This window comes from Centropristis striata, chromosome 14, assembly GCF_030273125.1.
Source record: "Centropristis striata isolate RG_2023a ecotype Rhode Island chromosome 14, C.striata_1.0, whole genome shotgun sequence".
In the NCBI taxonomy this organism is placed as follows: Eukaryota; Metazoa; Chordata; class Actinopteri; order Perciformes; family Serranidae; genus Centropristis; species Centropristis striata.
Window position 1 is genome coordinate 33,396,275 of NC_081530.1, and position 24,661 is coordinate 33,420,935.

General features: G+C 38.5%; 1 protein-coding gene across 1 annotated transcript in view; it reads left to right on the forward strand.

Moving 5' to 3' along the window:
• The first annotated feature begins 973 nt into the window (after nt 1-973).
• Nucleotides 974-24,661, forward strand: part of LOC131984784 (glutamate receptor ionotropic, kainate 5-like) — a 246,158-nt gene continuing 222,470 nt past the window's right edge. Inside the window, 1 exon segment of the mRNA XM_059349754.1 lies at nt 974-1,131. The gene's annotated coding sequence lies outside the window, so the exon portion shown is untranslated.

Sequence of the window (24,661 nt, forward strand, 5' to 3'; positions counted from 1 at the left end):
ATCTGAACCAGCAGCTTCGAGCATCATGTGTCGAATCTACAGTAAGCTGCAGTTTCATCCCATTCTTCTTCTTCTTCTTCTTCTTCTTGTTCTGTCCCCCTGTTCTGTCTGACTGCTGCTTCTGTCTGCATGACATGTGCGCTGCATGCTGCAGGCGTTAACTGATGGTTGTCAGATGACGTGACGCAGCTGGTGCACGCTGCACTTTGAACCTAAATTCAAATTGTGCACAAAATTGCACCAAAAAAACAAACAAACAAAAAAAAACAGGTGGACGTGAAACATGTTGAGAGAATGACAATGAGGGAGAGAGAGAGAGAGAGAGAGAGAGAGATTGGAAAGAGGTACGGAGACACATCCAGCAGCTGAGAGAGAGAGAGAGTGAGAGAGAGAGCGAGAGAGAGAGAGAGAGAGCGCGAGTGAGCTGAATGCAGTCCAGCCTCTCTGCGCTGTGGAGCAGCATCCAGTCCGACACTGAAGGACACCGAGAGACTTCACAGCAGCTGCAGCAGCAGAGAGTCGGATCATAAAACAGGAATAAAAAGAAGAAGATTTTCTCGCCTTCATCTGCGTCTCTTTGTGTCACTGACCGGTGGGATAAAGAGAACAAACAGCAGCAGCAGGAGGAGATAAAACACTAGAAGGAGGAAGAGGAGGAGGAGGAAAGGAAGAAGAGAAGGAGGTTGTTGGAGGTTTCGTGTGTTCGTCTCTCCGCACAGCCAGCCGACGGTGTCATTGCGACAGCGAGGGAGCGTGCACGAGAGAGTGTGTGTGTGTGTGTGCAGCGGTGTGTGTTAGTGTGTGTGTGTGTGCAGAATCATCAACAGCTGGAGATCTCCGTCTCAGGTGGATTTGGAGTAAACCCGTGGTTTTGATCTCGAGGAGTTGCTTGCTGGTGTTTCTGTCTGTTGCACCTCCTTTTTTGTTTTTTTTCCTCCTCTCTCTCTCTCTCTCTCGCTCTCCTTCCTCCTCCGGTGCAGACGTCTTGCTCGCTTGCTCACTTGGTCGAGGGACTACCGCTCTCTCTCTCGCTCTCTCTCGCTCGGCTCCAGCCTCAGCCGGCTCGCTGTGACTGAGCCGGGGCGACGACTCTCGCTGGCTGGCTCGCCCACGGAGAGCACAAGCAGATGGGTGAGTGTGTGTTATAGTGTGTGTCATAGTGTGTGTGTGTGTGTGTGTTTTAGTGTGTGTGTGATAGTGTGTGTGTGGACTACAAGGAGAGAGAGAGAGAGGGGGGTTAGGTTGCTCTTTTCCTGCTCTCCTCTGCTGCTTTTTTACCCCTTTTCTCCTCTGCTTCTTCTCCTTTTCACCTCATTTTCTCTTCCTCCGTGTGCTCGTTATTCCTTCATTTTCCTTCATCAATCACTCCTCCTCGCTTTCCTCCCTTTTTTCCGCCTCCTCTAACATCGTTTTCGGACGAGCATCCATCAGACATCTCGTACCCTCGTCTCTCCATCACTCACCTCTCTCTCTCTCTCTCTCTCTCTCTCTCTCGATTTCTATTATTTCTCTTTTTTTTCTCTTCCTCCCGTCTTCTTGTTCCTCCGTCGCCCTTCTTTTCCTGCAACCATCACTCATTTGCACCATCAGCCAAGCAGCCAAGCAAGGAAAATGCACGCGCACACACACACACACACACGCATGCACACACACGTTCACGTACACGTACACATTTGTGGACCATGCCCTGGAACCTGGAGGCTCCTGGAGCTGTGAGGTGTCAGGCCTGACATAAAATCAACAGTCTGCAGTTGAACCCCGATAATCCCTCCATCCTCCTCTCCATCCATCACTCCCCAACACACACACACACACACACACACACACACACACACTAACACACACACCATCCCCTGTCAACCCCCATAAAGACACCAAGAACAGCTGGGAGATTCTCATGAACATGATGCATCTCATAGCAAAAATCAGGAGCATTGAATACATATTTTTGATCCTTTATAACAAATACAATCTAAAGTCAAGTTTAATATGAATTAATAATCTTTTTAAAACATTTTAAGGTATTTTCTGACATTTTTAGAGACACTGTGAGCAAAATTCATGACCGTAACACATTTTAAAAACAAAATGTTTTCTTTTTTTTCTTTGGCAAGCACTTAAATATGCTCAAGGGTAGCTGGTATCACCAAAATTTTATTTTTTATTAAAATTTACACATATTTTAATGCAAACGATTTTATCATTACCGTAACATTTAACCATTTTTTATCATCAATTTTCATTCAGATTTTGTTCTTTACACATTGTCAAAAACCATGTTTGATTTTATTCTGTTAAATTATACATTTTTAAACAAATGTATATTTATTTAGTGTGGGGAAACCATGACATTTTTATCTGGATGCATTACAGTAATGAATTTGTGAATCAAAAATATGTTTAAAAATATAGAAAACATTATTTTTAACACAAAACAATGAATTGTGCCTCGTTATGGCTATATTGTTCATTCATATAAAAGTGAAATATATTTAGTTTAATAAAATATGTCCAATCCAATCCACTATATTTATATAGCACAATTTTAGCAAAAAAACACATCCAAAGTGCTGCACAAACAATAAATAGATAACACAATACAAAGAGATGTAGTAAACAATAGAACAGTAAAATGCAATAATAAAAATAGGATAAAAATAAATAAAATAAAATGTAAAATGTACTGCCGGCACAAAAGAAAATATGCATGTATACAAATAAAAACAAAAGATCATAAAATCCTTATAATCTTCACAGACAGAACTCAGACTGGCTTCATGAGAATCACCCAGCTACAAATGCACACTCACACACACTCAACCACACACACACACACACACACACACACACACACACACACACACACACTCACACTCACACACGGCAGCCAGATAAACGCCAGTCATGCTACAGTTAGCTTGGTGTTAACAGCTGAGCATCAGCGTACAGCACGAACCTGATCGCTGCCGTCTCACACACACACACACACACACACACACGTACCAGAAACCAGGCGGGAAGTTGATTCATTCACATGATAAATTATTCATCAGATGAAAAGTGCTCACATCCTAAAACGTCCCATGTGGTCCAATTTGCAGCCCGAAATGTTTATTAATTGTTTGGTTGAGTTGGAAACAGCAGCCTGATTGTTAAAGAACCTTTTTATCAGCTGCTTCTTACAAACAAGAGTCTGCCCGGCTCACTGCTGAGTCCTGATCAATGAGCTGTGTGTGTGTGTGTGTGTGTGTGTGTGTGTGTGTGTGTGTGTTGGGATCAAACCTGTGAAGACTGGCGGCTCCGACTCCCCGTAACCTTTAAAAACATGTTGGATGAGCTTCATGAAACGGGAATAGGTGACGGCTTAAAATGTTGAATGCAGAATGGAGAGGAAAGGTTACACAGTCACATTTTTTATGTGGAAATACATTTTCTTGTCTGGTTTAATAGTGAAGGTCCACTCTTCAGAAGCTGTTTTTTTTTTTTTTTGGCTCAAATCAGACGGAAAGTCATTTTAACTTAAGGTCCTTATTAGAAAATACCAAGCATGACCAAAAACCTCTGGAGATAAACGGGCAGTAAATGGACGATTAGGTCGATTTGACATCAATATTTCAAGGATCAAGAATGAGATTTCACTCTCTCTGTCTTAAATCTTGCAAAAAGCGATCAAACACCATTAAATAACAACCAATTTTCAGTTATTTATCAGGATTCTTTTGTCAGGAGTAGTTCATGTCTACATATAAAGTTTGCATCCTCATTCTCTGCTGGTGTTTTTATGCCTACAGGCTGTTTTCATTTACTATTTGTGCTTGTTGTTATGAAAAGTAATGCAAAAAGTAATGCAATTTGCAGAGCTGCCTGAAAGGAGGAAGTAATGGAAGTAGTATAAAGAGCGACAAAGTCTGCGTCCGAATGAGATTTCTCTCTCAGTCTTAAATCTTGCAAAAAGTGATCAAACATCATTAAATTACAAATAATTTTCAGTTATTTATCAGGTTTCTTTTGTCAGGAGTCGTTCATGTTTTCAGGAGCAAAATCCAACATTTTTTACCTACAAACATAGTATAAAGAGCGATAAAGTCCGCTTGTTTCGTCCTCATCTAACAGAAACAATGTTGTAACTTTAACCAAAACCACAATCTTCTCTTACACATTTCAAGGATCAAGAATGAGATTTCACTCTCTCTGTCTTAAATCTTGCAAAAAACGATCAAACATCATTAAATTACAACCAATTTTCAGTTATTTATCATAAGACATTTTCTTGTCTGGTTTAATACTGAAGGTCAACTCTTCAGAAGCAGTTTTTTTTTTTTTGGCTCAAATCAGACGGAAAGTCTTTTTAACTTAAGGTCCTCATCAGAAAATACCAAGCATGACCAAAAACCTCTGGAGATAAACGGGCAGTAAATGGACGATTAGGTCGATTTGTTGTCAATATTTCAAGGATAAAGAATGAGATTTCACTCTCCTCGTCATGAATCTTGCAAAAAGCGATCAAACATCATTAAATAACAACCAATTTTCAGTTATTTATCAGGTTTCTTTTGTCAGGAGTAGTTCATGTCTTTAGCAGCACAAAATCCAACATTTCTTACCTTCAAAACCATCAGCTTACTTTAAATAATACAGGCTGTTTTCATTCACTGTTTGTGCTTGTACTTATGAAAAGTAATGTGAGATGTGCAGAGCTGCCTTAAAGAAGTAATGGAAGTAGTATAAAGAGCGACAAAGTCCGCTTGTGAAGTTTTTTACAAAAATAAGCAATCTGGCAAACGTAGCTACTTCAACCCAAACCATAATCTGCTCTCACATATTTCAAGGATCAAGAATGAGATTTCACTCTCCCTGTCTTAAATCTTGCAAAAAGCGATCAAACATCAATAAATTACAAATAATTTTCAGTTATTTATCAGGTTTCTTTTCTCAGGGGTAATTCATGTCTTTAGCAGCACAAAATCCATTTTTTAACCTACAAAACCATCAAGCCTTACTTACTTGCTTACTTTTATTCTTCTATCAGATGGAAAGGTGTTGTTGGTGATGGAGGAGACCAAACCAGAGCTAAAATGAGAGTAAATACTTCTCTGCAGAGACTCAGTTTATACGACTGAAACAGCTGAAGTATTGTTGTCTTTTAGATAGCATTCCCAAACTAAATTAAACAGAGAAAGATTTTAATTAAAGGAAGTATCGACCTGCCAAAGAGACAAAAAACAACCACCAACAAAGAGACAAAAACCATGAAAAAGAGACAAAACCAACACAAAGAGACAAAAACCAACAAAAAGAGACAAAAACCAACTAAAAGAGACAAAAACCAACTAAAAGAGACAAAATCCAACAAAAAGAGACAAAACCCAACACAAAGAGACAGAAACCAACAAAAACAGACAAAATCCAACACAAAGAGACAAAACCACCATAAAGACACAAAAAAAAACAACCACCAACAAAGAAACAAGAACCATGAACAAGAGACAAAACAACCACTAACAGGTTTAGTCTGTTGTTCACGTTTATATTCATAACTAATATAAACCAAGGTACTGACACTCTATGGAGCTAAAATGCTAATTACCAAAACAGCAGTGGTCTTATTTACTCACCTGTCCATGTGTTTGTTGTTTGTTTGTTTGTTTGTGTCATGAGAGAGTGTGTGTCCATTCTCACCATGCTGCTGTTTGAAAGCTGCTGCAGCTCTTTCCTGTCTGAGCTGCTCGCTGTGTTTGGATCCTGTTGGGCCTGCAGCCCTCTCCGCTCGGCCGGAAGTATCTGTGTACTTTGTGGAAACAGAATAAAAGTTTTCTGCTGTTTTGCTGGATGTGAATGTTTGTTTCACCTCGGGTCACTCAGCTTCTGAGGAGGAGCTCTTTTTGTTTTTCCGTCCTCCTCCGAACATCAGAAACAAACCGTGTAAGGAGACTTATCGAGCCATATTTGGACTAAAATGTGTTGAAACTGCAAGTCAACATGTTCTGTTATCAGTGGTGGAAAAAAGTGTTCAGATCCTTACTGAAGTACAAAAATATCACACAAAAAGCACAGATAAAAACACCAAAAAATTACCAAAAAAAGCCATAAAAACACACAGAACACACACATAAAAACCACAAAAAACACACAAAAGATTATAAAAAACGCAGATACAAACACACAAAAAATTACAAAAAAACACAGAAAAATTACAAAAGACACAAAAGAATGCATTAAAATTGTTGAATACACACTGCAAAATTAGAAAAATATCTGCAAAAAAAGTGAAATCATGTTACTACATGACTCGAGGTGTTTTTACCTGAAAAAGAGTTGATGCATTAAATTGAAAATCCAGAGGGTTAAGTAAATTTATTTATTTTACGCTCCACCACCACTTGTCATTCAACACTGTTTTTACCTTTACGATGAAGCTTAAATTGTTTAATTATCAGTTTGTATAAACCAGATGAAGTTGTTTTGTCGTTGTGGTGAAGTTTCAGGTTTTTTCTCCACTTTCCTGTTTATAAACCTGAAGGCTGGGCTGTGTATCTTTCGGTGCGGTATAAACGCTGGAGTCGGAGTCGAGGACGTTCTTTGCGGTGATTATGTGTATTATGTGTACTTAAGTGCTGCCTACGGCTCTCTTTAACAAACAGCCTCTCAGCCGCTCTGTGTGTGTGTGTGTGTGTGTGTGTGTGCGTGTGTGCGCTGCCACTAAACCACATGGTGCTGCTAATTCAGTACTTAGACTGCACCGTTTACAGGCTCTTAGTTCAGGAGGCTGAAACCTGAGCTGAAGGGCTTTCAGTCATTGGAGTCTATGGGGCTATTTGGTCCAGTTTTGAATCCTTTTCCTTGTCTTTTCGTGTCTTTGTAAGTCATTCTGTGTCTTTTTTTGTCATTTTGTGTCTTCTGTGGGTTTTTTTTGGTCATTCTGTCTTCTCATTTTGTGTCTTTTTTTAGTCATTTTGTGTCTTTTTTAGCCATTTTCTGTCTTTTTTTGGTCATTTTTTTTTATTTTTTAGTCATTTTGTCTTTTTTGCTCATTTTGTGTCTTTTTTTAGTCATTTTGTGTCTTTTTTTTAGTAACTGTGTCTTTTTTGGTCATTTTGTTTCTTTTTTAGTCCTTTACTCCAACATAAAATGTGATTTTGCACATCTAACATATAAGAGGGTTACATCCAGTTCTATCATTTTATACTAAATATATTTGAGCTTGTCTCCAGTTTTATTTTATTTTTTAGTAAATTTACAGTAGGGCTCCACGCTGCTTTGATTTCTAGTCTGGATGATTTGGAGCTTTTGGAGCCTCCAGAGGGTTAAAAAAACATGTTAGCTGCTCACTGAGAATCGAGTCTCCAGCGAGTGTTGATTGCGTGTGTGTCTTAGCTGTAAAGTGCATTGTTGAGACCTTTTGATGGCTTTCACCGTGTGATTGTGACGGCGTGTCAGATGCAGAGCGGCGTCTCCGTCCTGAGCCGGAGCGATGAGACGGAGCGTGTTATTATGAGAATCAGAGCGATCAGATGTGAGAGTGGTGGGTGGAAAGATAATCAGACTGTGGCTGCAGCCAGTGTTTCCAGGTTTAATGTATGCACGCTTCGTTCCAAAGTGTTAGCCTGCTGTTGTCACTGCGGGTGACAGCGCCGGCTGACGGAGCCCACATTTGTTCTGCACGAGCGTCGAGAAGCTGCAGGTGTGTGTGTGTTTAATTCAACAGTGTGTGAGCGTTTCTCTCTATGCAATGATTATATGTGTGTGTGTGTGTTTTGGTCTACAAAGGCAGCTTGGTTGCATAAGCATGTGTGTGTGTGTGTGTGTGTGTGTGTGTGTGTGTGTGTGTGTTCTTGTACTTCCGACATAGTAGTGAGGACCAGGACACGAAAATAACACAATAAAAATAAAAATAAAACTAATGAAAAATTCTAAACCATTATAACTTGCAAGGGAATTCACTATTACAATGAGGGTCCTCACAAAGATAGAAGTACAAGAATGTGTGTGTGTGTGTGTGTGTGTGCGTGTTCTTGTACTTCCTACATAGTGAGGACCAGAACACATTTTTAACCAACAGAGTGAGGACATTTTTGCAAAGCGAGGACATTTCGGACATTTCACTTCTTTAAAGGCTTTTTTGAGATTTCAGACTTTGTTTTAAGGGTTAAAGGTTACATGATAATGATAATAACTGAAACTGTATTGTGTGGTTACAAAACTAACTAAAATTATAGTGAAAATGTCCTTCGTTTTCGTCTTTGTCAACTTTTTTGATACATAATGAAGATGGATCAGACAAAGGAAATAAAGGCAAAATTTTCTGTGACGTCTTTCAATCTCCCACCCAACAAATACCCCATTACAAAAAACTAAAACTAATAAAAACTAAACTAAAACTAAAGCATTTAAAAAAAATAAATACTAAACTAAAACTAGCAAACTCACTCTAAAAACTCATTAAAACTAACTGAATTTGAAAATAAAAATTCACAACGAAATTAAAACTAAAACTAATGAAAAATCCAAAACTATTATAACCTTCATAGGGAATTCACTGTTACAATGAGGGTCCTCACAAAGATAGAAGTACAAGAATGTGTGTGTGTGTGTGTGTGTGTGTCCACCTACACATCTGTAGGTACATGTGTGTAATATTTAATGTGTGTTTTCAGTGTGAGGCTGGAGGCTGCAGAGCAAAAAAAAAGGAACATTTTCAGTGTGTTTTGTGTTGCTCCAACTGGGAATGTTTGCTGCAACCTACACACACACACACACACACACACACACACACATCTGCTGCAACTTCTCACACCCAGATGCACTGTGACTCACCCGGCAGCAGACTGTAGCTGAGGAGCAGCGTTTGTTTGTTGTGTTTGTTTGTTGTGTTTGTTTGTGATGAGCTCAGTGAGGAGGTGATTGATTTCTCCTCGTTCACACTCGTGTTGATCACGGTTAATGATTAAAGTGATCAATCCTCGTCTGGGTCATTTAAGTCTCTCGCAGGAGATATAATGATTGAAATAGTCCGCCTCCTGCAGAAATCAAAGACAAAATGTAACTACAGATCATCTTCATCACCAAACAAAAACAGCTTCAATATCTCTTTTCCTCTCCCCCCGACTGTTGGCGCCCTTGTTAGGACCACGTCCATCAACAACAAGAGAGAAACCAACAGAGAAAAAACTACTACAAAGAGGCAAAAAAGACCCAAAACCATTAACATGAAGGTACAAAAACAACACAAACAGACAAAAATCACCACAAAGACACAAAACCACCATAAAGACACAAAACCAACACTAAGAGAGAAAAACAACAAAGAGACAAAACAAACAGAGAAAAAAACAAAACAGAAAGACACAAAACCCACAAAAAGAGACAAAACCACCACAAAAAGAGACAAAACCACCACAAAAAGACAAAACCACTACCAAAAAAACAAAACCAACACTATGAGACAAAAACCAACAAAGACACAAAACCAACACAAAGAGACCAAAACACCAACAAAGAGAAAAAAACCCATGAAGACAAAACTAACAAGAGACAAAAAACACCAAAAAGAGACAAAATCAAACACAGAGACAAAAACCAACACAGAGAGACAAAAACCAACAAAAAAGAGACAAAATCCAACACAGAGACAAAAACAACAACAAAGAGACAAAATCCACCATAAAGACACAAAACCACCAAAAAGAGACAAAATCCAACACAAAGAGACAAAAACACCAACAAAAAGACAAAAAAACACCACAAAGAGACAAAATCCACCATAAAGAGACAAAACCACCAAAAAGAGACAAAAACACCATGAAAGAGACAAAAAAAACCACCACAAAGAGACAAAAACACCAACAAAGAGACAAAAACCAACAAAAAGAGACAAAACCAACAGAAGGAACAAAAGACGTCACTTAAAGACACAAAATACCACAAGAAAGTCTAATTGACCATGAAGAAACAAAAATGATCAAATGAAGATGTAAAACCACCACAAAGACCTTTATTGGCCATTATTTGGCGTGACCAGGTCCACATTTTGCCATGATCACAGACACACACACACACACACACACACACACACACACACCTAACAAGATGTCTGTTGTGTTCACACTTTGGCCTTTGCGGTTCATTTCTCTCAGATTGATCGTCCACTTTTTGTCAATAATTTTCTTTACAAGCACTTTGAACACAACACACTGGTGGGTTTGATTGCATGTGTTACATACATAACAGTCAGGGAGGCAGCTGGCTGGGAGTAGCTGTGGAGAATAGCTGTAAACAGAAGAGGACTGGATGGAGTCTGCAGCTCTGTTTACACAAACTGGACGTATTTTATGTTCAGATTATTCTGGAAGATAACTGATCTGCTGCCAGTCTCTCTCTAAAGCTTTGAAACCAGATTCAGATTAATGCAAAAAGCCTCCGGGGACACGAGATGAACACAAAAAGACATAAAAAGAGATGCTTAATAACCACAAGAAAGTCTAAAAGACCACAACGAAACAAAAAGGATCAGATAAAGATAGAAAACCACCACCAAGAGACAAACACAACAGAGAAAAAACTACTACAAAGAGGTAAAAAAAGACCAAAAACCGTTAACATGAAGGCACAAATACAACACAAACAGACAAAAATCACCACAAAGACACAAAACCACCATAAAGAGACAAAACCAACACTAAGAGACATAAACAACAAAGAGACAAAACCAACAGAGAAAAAAACAAAAACAGAAAGACACAAAACCAACAAAAAGAGACAAAACCACCACTAAGAGACAAAAACCAACAAAAAGGGGAAAAAAACACAAACAAAGAGACAAAAGTAACATAAAGAGATAAATCCAACAGAGACAAAACCAAAAAGAGAGAAAACACCATAAAGACAGAACTAACAAAGAGACAAAACCAACAGAAGGAACAAAAGACGCCACTTAAAGACACAAAGTACCACAAGAAAGTCTAAATGACCATGAAGAAACAAAAATGATTAAATAAAGATCCAAAACCACCACAAAGAGACAAAACCAACAAAAACAGACAGAAACTACCACAAAGAGACACAAAATGATTTCATCATATGTTCTCAGTTTTGTTTGTCTCAAGTTGACATTACATTTTTTTTCTCTTTTTTACAATAATTTACCAAAAAATAATCAACACAGTGTGCTTTATATGACTGGACAAGTAGCTTGTTGGTATAAAATCAGATCAGCTTTTGTCCATGTGGGACTCTGGGCTGTGCGGGCTGTGGCTACTTCCTGGAAGCTGAACGTACATCATCTGTAAACTGAGAAAATCCCAGTAGGAATGAGTAGTTAGTTGACTTTGTTCAGTGAGCTAACATGTGTCTGACACTAGCTAATCCATCAGAAGAATATGGAGAGAGTGTGTCTCTGGGGACGACACACACACACACAGACACACACCTACACACTGTGCACACTGCTTTGTTTCTTTGTATGAAGATGTTCTGATGACCTGAGCGAAGGAGACACAAAGGCAGAGAGAAAGAGACAAATAGAGAGAGAGGGAGGGAGACAGAGAGAATAATAAGGAGTGTGTCCTCCACTGAGAGCAGAGAGGAAGGTGATAAAACACAGAAAAAACCTGATTTGAACAGAAACGTGGTGAATGATGGAGCTGTATATATTCTGCTCTGATGGCGTCAGATGGAATCAGCAGCTCACGTCTCCGTCCAACGTCCCTTTTTGTCTCCTCGTGACTTTTATTAACGTCCGTGAAGCCGGCGGCCATACATCACCTCTCACCCCTCGCCGTGTCCTCCGCCTGGCCCGGAGGAGGAGGAGGAGGAGGAGGAGGAGCATCCATCATGTCCCACGCCAGGTGACATCACTTACTGACTCCATCAGCGCCGTTTGAAAAGCCATTCGGCCCACAACGTGTTGTCAGGCCTCGCACTTTTATGTCGTAATTAAATCGTACGTGGGCAGCCGTTTGCGAAGTGACTGTGAGAGATGATGAAGTGATGAAGTGGTCGTGTTTTTAATTGGAGGCTGAAATTAAATCACAAAAGAACAACTGATAGACGAAGAGTTCAATCACTTCTTTTCTCGTCACACAGATGGAAAAAAATACATATGCCGCTGGAGGCAGTATTAAAATGACCAAAAAACCCACAACACTACTAAAAAAAGACACAAAATGACTGAAAAAACTATAATATTTAAAAAAGACACAAAATGACCAAAAAAAGACACAAAATGACTGAAAAACACTAAATTACTTGAAAAAGACACAAAAAGACAGAAAAAACTAAATTACTTAAAAAAACACATAAAATGGCCAAAAAAGACACAAAATTACCAAAAAAGACACAAAAATTATTAGAAAAAGACAAACAATTACCAAAAAAGACACAAAATGACAAATATACAAAATAACTGAAAAAACACTAAATTACTTTAAAAGACACCAAATGACCAAAAATGACACAAAATTACTAAAAAAGACACAAAATTATTAAGAAAAAGACACAAAATGACAGGAAAACACTGAATTACTTAAAAAAAATCCACAAAATGACCAAAAGAGCCACAAAATTACCAAAAAAGACACAAAATTACTAAAAAAAGGACACAAAATGACCAAAAAAGCCACAAAATTATTAGAAAAAGGCACAAAATTATTAGAAAAAGGCACAAAATGGCCAAATAAAGACACAAAATGACAGAAAAAAAACAAAATTACTTAAAAAAGATACAAAATGGCCAAATAAGGACACAACATTACTAAAAAAAGACATGAAATGACCAAAAACACATTGACACATGAACACTTTAACACTTTAACACAGTGGAGACAGAGCTGACTTCCAAAATGATTTGGCGACCTCCAGAAATCATCTCGTTGAGAATAGCTGCTCTAAAATACAAATATTAAGAGGAGAAATTCTCTGTGACCACATCTTTAAAAAAAAATTGCTCACGAGCTGATATCAACTAGAGATGGAGTGTTCAGAAGCCTGTGAAAAGAAAGATGCTGATGTTCAGACCTGAATCAGCCGACATGTCCAGCTGTGTCCATCTGATCCATCTGATCCATCTGATCCATCTGATCCATCTGATCCGGCCCTACAAGATGTTTTAGTCTGAACCCACCAGACACCTGGTTGACTTACAACTAAACTGAAATGTGGGCAACAATCCTGAAATATGAGAGTGGAGCAGGAAAACTCCTGGAGGTGTGAAAAACGCCGATGGAGGCTCTTTTCTTGTCTCTTCACATTATTTTTTGCTTCAGGTTGTGGAGAACGTTCAGAGCAGGTTTTGTCTGCAGGATGAGTTTAACTGTACTTTCTCTTATTTTGCCCAGATGTTCTCACAACTACAACAATAACAGACTGTGACTGAATGTGATTAACCTAATCAGCAGCTGTTCGGATGTACATGTAGAAACATCGTGACTTGGTAACACTTTACAATAACCATCATTTATAAATGGTAAACAGATTATTAATCATTTATTAACCGTATACAGGCCATTTAGAATGGTAAATACATAATTTATTCATATTTAACTAACTAAAGAAAATAGATGGTATATTAATGTAAGTTTATAGTTACTTTATCATTGACAAACACATATTTTAACACCATATTAAGTATGTTAATGTTTTTTTTACTTTAAAAATACACAAAATGGCCAAAAAAGACACTAAATGACCCCAAAATACACAAAATTACTAAAAAAGACACAAAATGACCAAAAAAAGACACAAAATGACTCAAAAAATATATAAGATTACTAGAAAAGATTTTTTAGAAAAAGACACAAAATTACCAAGAAAAGACACAAAATTATGAAAAAAAACTAAATTACTTAAAAAAGACACAAAATTGACAAAAAAGACACAAAATTACTAAAAAGACAGAAAGTGACCAAAAAATACACAAAATTACTAAAAAAGACACAAAAATATTAGAAAAAGACACACAATTACCAAAAAAGACACATTACTAAAAAAAGTCACAAAATCACCAAAAAAGACACAAAATGACTGAAAAAACACTAAATTACTTAAAAAAGACAGAAAATGACAAAACAGACAGAAAATGATCCCAAAAAAATCACAAAAAAGGAACACAATTATAAAAAAAAAAAGACACGAAATTATTTTTAAAAAAATCCACAAAATGACATTCCATAACATTTCCACTTCTTGCGGTACCAACAACACGGCAGATAATAAACTAAAGTAGCAGCTGCCTTTCTTTTTGTTAACGTCGTTAACACGTGAAATGATTAAATTACCTTTAAGAAATTGGTTGAAAACATTTAAAGATTAAATATGTATAGCACTTTGTAAATGGTTAATAATTGGTTCATAAACCATCTATAAACATCACTTAGGTGGTTATTATAAAGTGTTACCCATGACTTCTGAGACTTTAAAAAGCCAACTTGTATCTATGAGAGATGAAATATTTGCGTTTCCTGTGGACTTGATTTTGGTAGTTGTGTCCATGATTCACTGCATTTTTCCATTTCTTCCAGATAAAACTTAATCATTGCCAACAAGTGCCTGACAAGGACACCAAGCACACAGCTGACAGAGTCGTGAGCATGGAGCGGAGCATGTCCTTCAGTCAGGACGTCTCTCAGTTAATGTTCATTTGTCAGATGATCCGAGCCAAACACAACACAAAGGTTTAAATAGGACACGCAGGAGCTGAGAGCTTCTTAATGCAAATGTGCACAAACAGAAAATGAATGTAGGACAAGCAGGTAGAAGAGATGGATTAAAAGAAAAGAGAAGAAGACAGAAGGTATGTCCTCATTAGGGTTGCATGGTTTGGGGAAAAAAAACATCTTTATTCTTAATTTCTCAGAAAAAGATATTAAAAGTATAATGGTGTGATTTATGGTTAGGATCCGAACCAAACTAATGTTCTTTTTTCCTAAATATGTAGGATTGTATCTGGAGAATGGAGCATCTGCACAATATATAATAATATTTAATAGAGAATGGTGTTTTGCACATTTTATCATCCTTAATACTTAATTTTCCTCTATAATAAAAAGAGAGACAAAAACCACTATAAAGAGACAAAAACCTCCATAAAGAGACAAAAACCAACACAAAGAGACAAAACCAACATAAAGAGACAAAACCAACATATAGAGACAAAACCAACATAAAGAGACAAAAACCAACACAAAGAGACAAAATCAACATAAAGAGACAAAAACCAACAAAGAAACAAAACCAACAAAGAAACAAAACCAACACAAAGAGACAAAACCAACATAAAGAGACAAAAACCAACACAAAGAGACAAAATCAACACAAAGAGACAAAACCAACATAAAGAGACAAAAACCAACAAAGAAACAAAACCAACACAAAGAGACAAAAACCACCACAAAGAGACAAAAACCAACACAAAGAGACAAAACCACCACAAAGAGACAAAACCAACACAAGGAGACAAAAGCAACAAATACACAACAACCACCACAAAGAGACAAAACCACAACATAAAGAGACAAAAAAACACCACAAAGAGACAAAAACCACCACAAATAGACAAAACCAACACTAAGAGACAAAACCAGCATAAAGAGACAAAACCAACAAAGAGACAAAAACCACCACAAAGAGACGAAACCAACATAAAAAGACAAAACCAACACAAAGAGACAAAACCAACATAAAGAGACAAAACCAACAAATACACAACAACCACCATAAAGAGACACAAATCTACAAAGGGACAAAAACCAAAACAAAGATACAAAAAACAACAAAGAGACAAAATCCACCATAAAGAGACATCACAATATTTAATAGAGAATGGTATTTCTGCACAGTTTGTCATCCTAAATACTTAATCTCCTTTTTTAATAATGAAAGTTGTTTAATCATCATGTTAATCGCCACAATAAGAGAAAAGTATTCTCATATCTCATCTAAATGAAGAGCTTTCCACGGAGCATTTAAAACTGTAAACCGGTTGAGTGTAAGAACATAAAGCTGTGCACTCAGACATAAAGCCTGTGAGGTTCTCTACAGCAGCACTTCATGCACTGAAATGACGAACGACCGGGTCACTTTCCATTTAATTTAATGCATGTCGTTTAAGTCAAAACACTTCCACATGCCTGCGCTTTAAATATAATAATCGACAGAAGTGCTTTTACTAAATCCTGGCAGCCTGCTGTGACATTTAAAGAATATGTTGGAAGTGTACGGTCCACCTTCCAACGATGCGTCACAACACTACACACGAGTGTTTTAACTAAACTAACATTTAGATCCAAAGTGGCTCGGCTCTCGGAGTCAGTCACCCTGCAAACCTGCGACTTTCTGAGGATAAAGTGGACTCTTAACAGCTACTGGAGCCCCTCTGGCTCAAGTAGCTGTGAAGAGTCTGACCACACAGGGCGGCGCATTAGTTATTCTCTCCATGCATTCATCTGCACACAGCTCGGGTCAGCGGCAGTGGCTTTAAAAGTGCTCATTTTAAAGAGCTGTCACTTCCAGCTGGGCTGCAGAGGGACCTCGGCCGCACAGCCAAACACTGATTACAAGCTTGATGCATCGATTCAAGTTGTTTGTTTATGGCGTAGATGTTATGCTGTTTGTGCTTGAAGGGAAAATATTGTTTCTAAATCTGTTCAGCAGGATCAGATATGAGTACAAACAGAAGCTCTTAAATGCTGGTGATAAATGTGAATTGCATTTGACTGAATTGGTGCACAAAGCGAGGCAGAGAGACTGTAAACTGGTGCACATACTGGTCGGGAAAAGCATCTCTGCAGGGTTCCACGTCTCAAGCTTTACTTTTACTGCAGCATCAGTAGTCACAAGTATCATTTACTGATTTACCTGACATGCCCACTTTATGCAAGTTATCTTGTCCTATTCTTTGTGGATATTTGTGCACACTGGGGTCCCTAAACAGTCTGTGAGAGACAACAAGACTACACTCTGTGTGTGTGAACCCTGGCTGCTTTTCTTGGTTTCATATGATACTTTAAAAAAATATTTGGGCTATTTTTAGACGTGACATGTCCACTTTATGCACTCTATCAGATGCTGTTTGGGGCAGAACGTACGCAGTGTTTCTCCTGCAGTAAAATGTGTTGAAAATGAACATATTTGTGCATCCTGGTCTTTTTTTTTTTGATGCATCGATTCAAGTTGTTTGTTTATGGCGTAGATTTTATGCCATTTGTGCTTGAAGGGAAAATATTGTTTCTAAATCTGTTCAGCAGAATCAGATATGAGTACAGATAGAAGCTCTTAAATGCTGGTGAATATAAATGTGAATAGTATTTGACTGAATTGGTGCACAAAGCGAGGCAGAGAGACTGTAAACTGGTGCACATACTGGTGGGAAGAAGCATCTCTGCAGGGTTCCACGTCTCAAGCTTTACTGTTACTGCAGCATCAGTAGTCACTAGTATCATTTACTGTTTTACCTTTGTGACAGTGAATATTCATGAGCTCAAATGTGTGAGTGAAATCCTGTTTCTACTGATGCATAGCTAATGTTAGCTTCTCCCTTAGTGGTGATGTTCATGAAATCTGTGCCACAGCACCATGTTTGGTGCTTTTATATATTATACATGTCATCACTTTACTCCGGTAGCAAAGCTCAGTGTAACCTTTAAAAAGCTCCCTGAAAAAATGTCCTATTGCTGGTCAGACTTTGCACACTAAGCCACTAACTTGGAGACAAAAACCAACATAAAGAGACAAAAACCACCACAAAAAGACAAAACCACAATAAAAAGACCAAAACCACCACAAAGAGACAAAAACCAACAAAGACACAAAACCACCACAAAGATACAAAAACCAACAAAGAGACAAAACCAACACAAAGAGACCAAAACCACCATAAAGAGACAAAACAATATTTAATAGAGAATGGTGTATCTGCACATTTTGTCATCCAAAATACTTAATTTACTCTTTAATAATGAATGTTGTTTAATCATCGTGTTAATCACCACAACAAGAGAAAAATATTTTGGCCTCATCTAGATTAAGAGATGTCCACGGAGCAATTCAAGTTGTAAAACGGTTAAACATAAGAACATAAAGCGATGCACTCAAACATAAAGCTTGTGAGGTGCTTTTATATATTATACATGTCATCACTTTATTCCTGTATCAAAGCTCAGTGTGACCTTTAAAAAAACTCCCTGAAAAAGTGTCTTAATGCTGTTCAGACTCTTCACACATTAAGGAGAAATAATGTTACTAACAGGCTGAATATCTGCCAGAATGTCATAGCGTGGTCTCACATGAGTAATACTTACACACACACTCATTAATGCAGTTCTTGTATTATGGGGACATTTTTGCCCTCAGATGGAAGTTGAGTCCCCACAGTGCACTGTGATTACAGGTGTAGGTCCCCACAATGTCATTAAACGTGCAGAGTGTTGAAAGTGCAGCTCTTTTGGTGTGGAACCAAACCGGAGCTCTACACACACACACACTCATTAAAGCGTTTTTTGTATTATGGGGACATTTTTGTCCTCAGATGGAAGGTGATACCCCACGGTGCACTGTGATTACAGGTGCAGGTCCCCACAATGTCATTAAATGTGCAGAGTGTTGAAAGTGCAGCTCTTTTGGTGTGGAACCAAACCGGAGCTCTACACACACACACTCATTAAAGCAGTTTTTGTATTATGGGGACATTTTTGTCCTCAGATGGAAGGTGAGTCCCCACAGTGCACTGTGATTACAGGTGTAGGTCCCCACAATGTCATTAAATGTGCAAAGAGTGTTGAAAGTGTGCAGTGTGCAGCTCTTTTGCTGTGGAACCAGACCGGAGCTCTACTGGGCCCCCGCCTCCCCGTCACGGCGGCACTGCAGCGCCCGCAGGGTCCTGACGGCGTTGCGTAACGGGGACAGTGTTAGTGATAAGTGTTACTGTACCCCGGACGTTGACAGATGACCTTGGGCTGAAGCTGCAGAGAGCTGCTTGTTACGTTTGGCAGCGTGTGTGTTATGTCACATAAACATAATGCAGCAGCAGCAGCAGCTCTGCAGAGACTCTCAGCTGAAGAAGAAGAAACAGACACAAACCTTTTTAAGTGGAGCTGGCGGCTTTTAGCAGGACGCCGTCATCAATCATCAGCTCCAGCTCTTCACTCCACACTCTAATGGATGCTTGACACACATTTCTGTACATTCACAGTTCCCACAGGAAGAATAAGTTTTGTAACTTTAGATACTGAACGATGATCAAGTTTCGTTTTGAATTTGTACAATATTTTGGTCTGTGGGCCTTTAACCCATTTAAGGCGGGAAAGCATTATCGCATTTCTACCATTAAAACCTGTTGGGGCGCTGTTGTGTTATTCTACCATTAAAGCTGGGAAATCGGATACGTCGTTTTGTAGTATTTGTAGTTTTTTCCACCTATTTTCTGTCTCTTGGCCAATGAAATGCATCAGAATACATGTGGGAGTGTCGCAATGCAACATGGGACTTTTCCAGAACTTTAAAATCATCACCAAAAAATGACTAAAAAAAGACACAAAATGACAAAGAAAGACACAAAAAGACACAAAATGACAAAAAAAAGACACAAAATGACTAAAAAAAGACACAAAATGAATGAACAACAAGACTAAACTCTGTGTGTGAACCCTGGCTTCTTTTCTCTGTTTCATATGATACTTTATTAAATATTTGGGCTGTTTGTAGACGTGACACGCCCACTTTATGCACTTCATCAGATGTTGTTTGGGGCAGAACCCATGCAGTGTTTCTCCTGCAGTAAACTGTGTTATTGTTTCCTCTTGAATATGAATATATTTGTGCATCCTGGGGTCCCTGAACAGTCTGTGAGCTGCATAAATGGGTCTGAGTGTAAAGCTGAGACTCTTGTGGATCCAATGAGCCCAATGTTCTTCATGTGTGATGATGTTAGTGAGTGAAACTTGAGCTCAGTGTATAAAATGAGCTGCTGTGACCTCTAGGAGAATCACAGCCTCATGAAACTTTACAACCACAAACTAGAGACCTGGAGCATTCAGACTAGAGACCTGGAGCCTTCAGACTAGAGACCTGGAGCATCCAGAGGATACATACAATCACAGAAAATACAGACATTTTGGAAACCAAATCACAGTGCCTTTGTGCAGAGCGACTCCATAACCTTCAGTCCTCAGCTCAGAAAATGAGAAAAACGTTGAGGAATGTTCTTTCATTTTAAAATGGAAGTGTGTCTGCAGGCGGCCTCCTGAAAAGCAGCTCTCAGCTGCAGGAAATAAGTGGAAATGTGGAGCTGTCATACACTACAGGTGATATTATGCAATAAGTTACTCTGCAGCAATAAAAACAGCATATTTCCTGTGTGCAGCGAGCCGCCTGCGTGAGTCACATCACTGTAATACAGGAAGGAGAAAAGCTTTGTGTTAAACAACTCAGCCTGTTGGAGTGTTTCTGGTAATTCTAGAGCGAGTTGCAATCCGCAGCAGATCTCATATTAAATCTCCGCAATCACAATCTTTTCACTGTGACGACTGGATGTTTTCACATCTCCACATTTGCTGAAATTGTACCGTAATTATTATTCCCTCTTCAGTTTCTCTCAACACACAAAACACTCGCTCTCTTATTCTCTCGTACACATCAAATATTCAACTTTTATTCATGATTTCTGTGCAGTTTTCTGCCGTGAGAGCATCCATTAATTAATTCACTTAAAGCCACATAAACTGATACAATAAAGACACATCAGATGGTTTTATACTACAGGATAACAGTTTGACACTAAAGCTGTGAGTGATAATAATATTATGTCCTGTCATGAACTAAAGAGGACTCGTTTACATCAGAACCTCCCATTAGTAAATTAATGTCACTGCAATAGGAATGAGCAGATGGTTTTCCAATTTTTTTTCAATTCAATCTCAGCTGTAGCACCTCTGACAAGCCTTTATGTGGTGAGCAGAGAACTTTTATTGGACTCAGTGGAGGATGCACAGAAGTTCTGCATGCTAAATATGCACAAATAAGACAAAAATAAACCGTTTATTTCTCAAAGTACCCGCAAAGGATGAAGTGCACCTCTAACTGCACCGCCAAGCAAATAACATCTCAGTGCTCCTGTGCTGTTTGCACGTATTTAAATGTGTAATATTCATACAATTGGAAAAATGTAGGCCTCTATTTATGCACATAAGCCTCATTGCAAAAACACTCCAATACAACGTTATTAATCCCTTTATGGTCATTCATTCAGAGCAGCTTGACCCACTGAGAACAAACATACAAACACACAACAACGGTTACTTTATTATTACAGCAATTAAACTGTTTTTAGTATTGTTATATACAATATTTAGTATGGTGTGCTTGGTGTTTTAATTTTTGCTGCTGCTGTATCACAGTAATTTCCCAGTTTCCATCCATCCATCCATCCATTCATCCATCCATCCATCCATCCGTCCATCCATCAAACATCCATCCATTTATCCATTTATCCATCCAATTATCCATCTATCCATCCATCCATCCACCCATCATCCATCCATCATCCATCCATCCATCCATCCATCCATCCATCCATCCATCCATCCATCCAATCATCCATCCATCCATCCATCCATCAAACATCCATCCATTTATCCATCCATACATCCATCCACCCATCATCCATCCATCCATCCATCCATCCATCCATCCATAACAATGAATAAAAAAGACGATATTTGTCACAAGCAGTTACAGTGTCATTTTTAGAAATGAAGAAATTAATGAAACATGAAACATTTAAATAAATAAAGACCCGTTTCTTTGTCCACAGCTGATGCGCTCACATAATTGTGTCCACAGGGGGCGCCAAACTCCATCTCTATCATAATTATTATTAACGATTAACAATCCATACTCACTTTCTCTCCTTGCAGAGAGCTGCACCAAACAAACAACCCACCTGAGTCCTCTCTGTCTCTCTCAGTAAACATGATCCACCTGTTGAAGGACGCTGTTGTCTAATATACTCGTATTTATAGACATGAAAGTGAGTCCTCCTTCAGCACAGGATGTTCAGCCTGGCAGAGTTCTGCTCTCCACACGAGCACTACTTAACAGACATCAGAGACATCAGAGCCGTTTTGATGCTCTCTGCCTCTAAACGTGGAAAACTTCAGGTAGAAACAATGTGAAGTCACTGACCGTTCAGTCTGTTCTCCTTATGTGCATCTGCATTAATTTCATGCACAATCATCTTAAATATGGTTTATAATGCAGCTACTTTAAAGTCTAAATATCTGTAAAATATTCTGTTTACAATTAAAATTTACTTGTTATATGCATGCATTAGTCGGTCCATAAAGGCCTCAAGTGTTTAGTCCCGCCCACAGCAGAAATAATAACTATAATAATGTGCAGCAAAACAATATGTGAGCAGTAATAATTTGAGCATCCACCTAACGATAACGTTCACTAAAGAGCAATTTTGAGCTCCAGCTGTGTCCGAGTCCCACATGTGTTCTGCATTATTAAGTATGCTTTTGGCTATCATTATTGTTATATATTAGAATATGAATAACTCGAATAAGAAAACTGTTGCTGCTGCTGCTGTGCTGCAGAGTCTTGGTGACGAGTGTTTTTTAGATCCATGGAGGCGGAAAGAGAGAAATAATTGCTGTTTATTTATCATTAAATCGAGTTTGAACATGACGTGTTGTATGTTTGGATGGATTTTGATCATCAAATCTCTCTGAAAGGGATTCTAATGATTTTGTTCACCATTGTCATTGTGGCACGGAGTCAGTTAGAAAAAAACTGCTATGGCGCCCTTTCAGGTTTACTTCAGTTCGACACTTTGTGCCGTCGCTACAGATCAGCTACTATGACCAGCTAATGCGACTGGCTAATGTGACAGGCTAATGTGACTTGCTAATGCAACCGGCTAATGTCATTGGCGAATAAGACCGGCTAATGTGACCAGCTAATGTGATTGGCTAATGCGACCGGCTAATGTGATTGGCTAATGCGACCGGCTAATATCATTGACTAATGTGATCGGCTAATGCGACTGGCTAATATCATTGACTAATGTGATCGGCTAATGCGGCTGGCTAATGTGACCGGCTAATGTGATCGACTACTGTGACCAGCTAATGTGACCAGCTAATGTGATTGGCTATTGCGACTGGCTAATGTCATTGGCTAATGACACCGGCTAATGTGACCGGCTAATGCGACCAGCTAATGTGATTGGCTAATGCGACCGGCTAATGTGATTCGCTAATGCGACCGGCTAATGTGACCAGCTGATGTCATTGGCTAATGCGACCGGCTAATGCGACCGGCTGATGTCATTGGCTAATGCGACCGGCTGATGTCATTGGCTAATGCGACCAGCTAATGTGACCGGCTAATGTCATTGGCTAATGTCATTGGCTAATGCGACCGGCTTTTTTGGAGTCATGTAAACATAGTGACTGTGACGCAGCAGAGAACAGTTTAAGTTCTGGTTCTGGTTCTGGTTTCTGGGTGGTCCTGGTTTAAAGCTGGTGGAGAGTATCACAGTCTCAGCTCACATATCAGTTAAAAAAAACTTCTTTGAATCTTTCCTCCCACTCTTCTTCTTCTTCTTCTAATTTTCCTGATTCCACATCCCAGACATGTTTTCTCTCCATGTTTCTCCTCCCACTCCCTCGAGACTTCTTCTTCTTCTTCTTCTTCTTCTTCTTCTGGTTTGTTTCTTTCCTTGTCATCTCGATGCTTTTATCAACCCCAGTCATGTCTGTGCTTGTCAACTTAATTTCATTTTTGTTGTGTAGATTTTTTTTTCTGGGGAAGAAGAAGTTGATATTTCCATAATCCTCTTTGTTGTTTGTCTTTATCTCGACTGAATAACTGAGTTATCTGCATCACTTGCCTCTCTGTTTTTTTCTCTACCGCTGTAATTTATCACTTTTTAATCTCTTCACTTGTGTGGAAACAAACATTTAGCGCTTTTATTCAGAGACTTGTGATGAATACACAAAGAGACGGATCAGGTCGGAGGGAAACCTCGTATCTCCTCAAAAACACTTTCACATCAAAGAACTGAGCGAGAAAACATGCAGAAAGAGTTTTACTGACAATGATGAAATGCACTGTGATTATTATTTTACAGGGGTTTTCTTTCTTTTATTACAAATTTTAATTGTAAAACAGAAATCTGTACATTATTATAATGGGACATTATATATTGTACAGTATTATTTAATTGCTTAATGGTGAAAAAAAAATAAAAAAAATAAAAATACTCATCATATTGCTGAATGTAAAAGTAAGGCAACTTTGTGTTTTCTTACAGTAAAACTAAAATAGATATTAAATGTATATTATTAGTATTTTTTAAAGAAATTAACTGTGAAATAACTGACGGTTGTTGACTGTTGGCGATAAATGTTTTTCAACTTTTACTGCCAGACCTTGACCGTTTTTTATTTTATTTTTATGATTGACACTGATTAGGTTGAAAGTGCATATTCACAATGAGCTAACGTGAGCTAACGTGAGCAAACACAAGCTAACATGACCTAACACGAGCTAACAAGAGCTAATACGACCTAACATGACCTAACATGAGCTAACACAAGCAAACATGACCTAACACGAGCTAACTAGAGTTAACAGAACCTAACATGAGCTAATACGACCTAACATG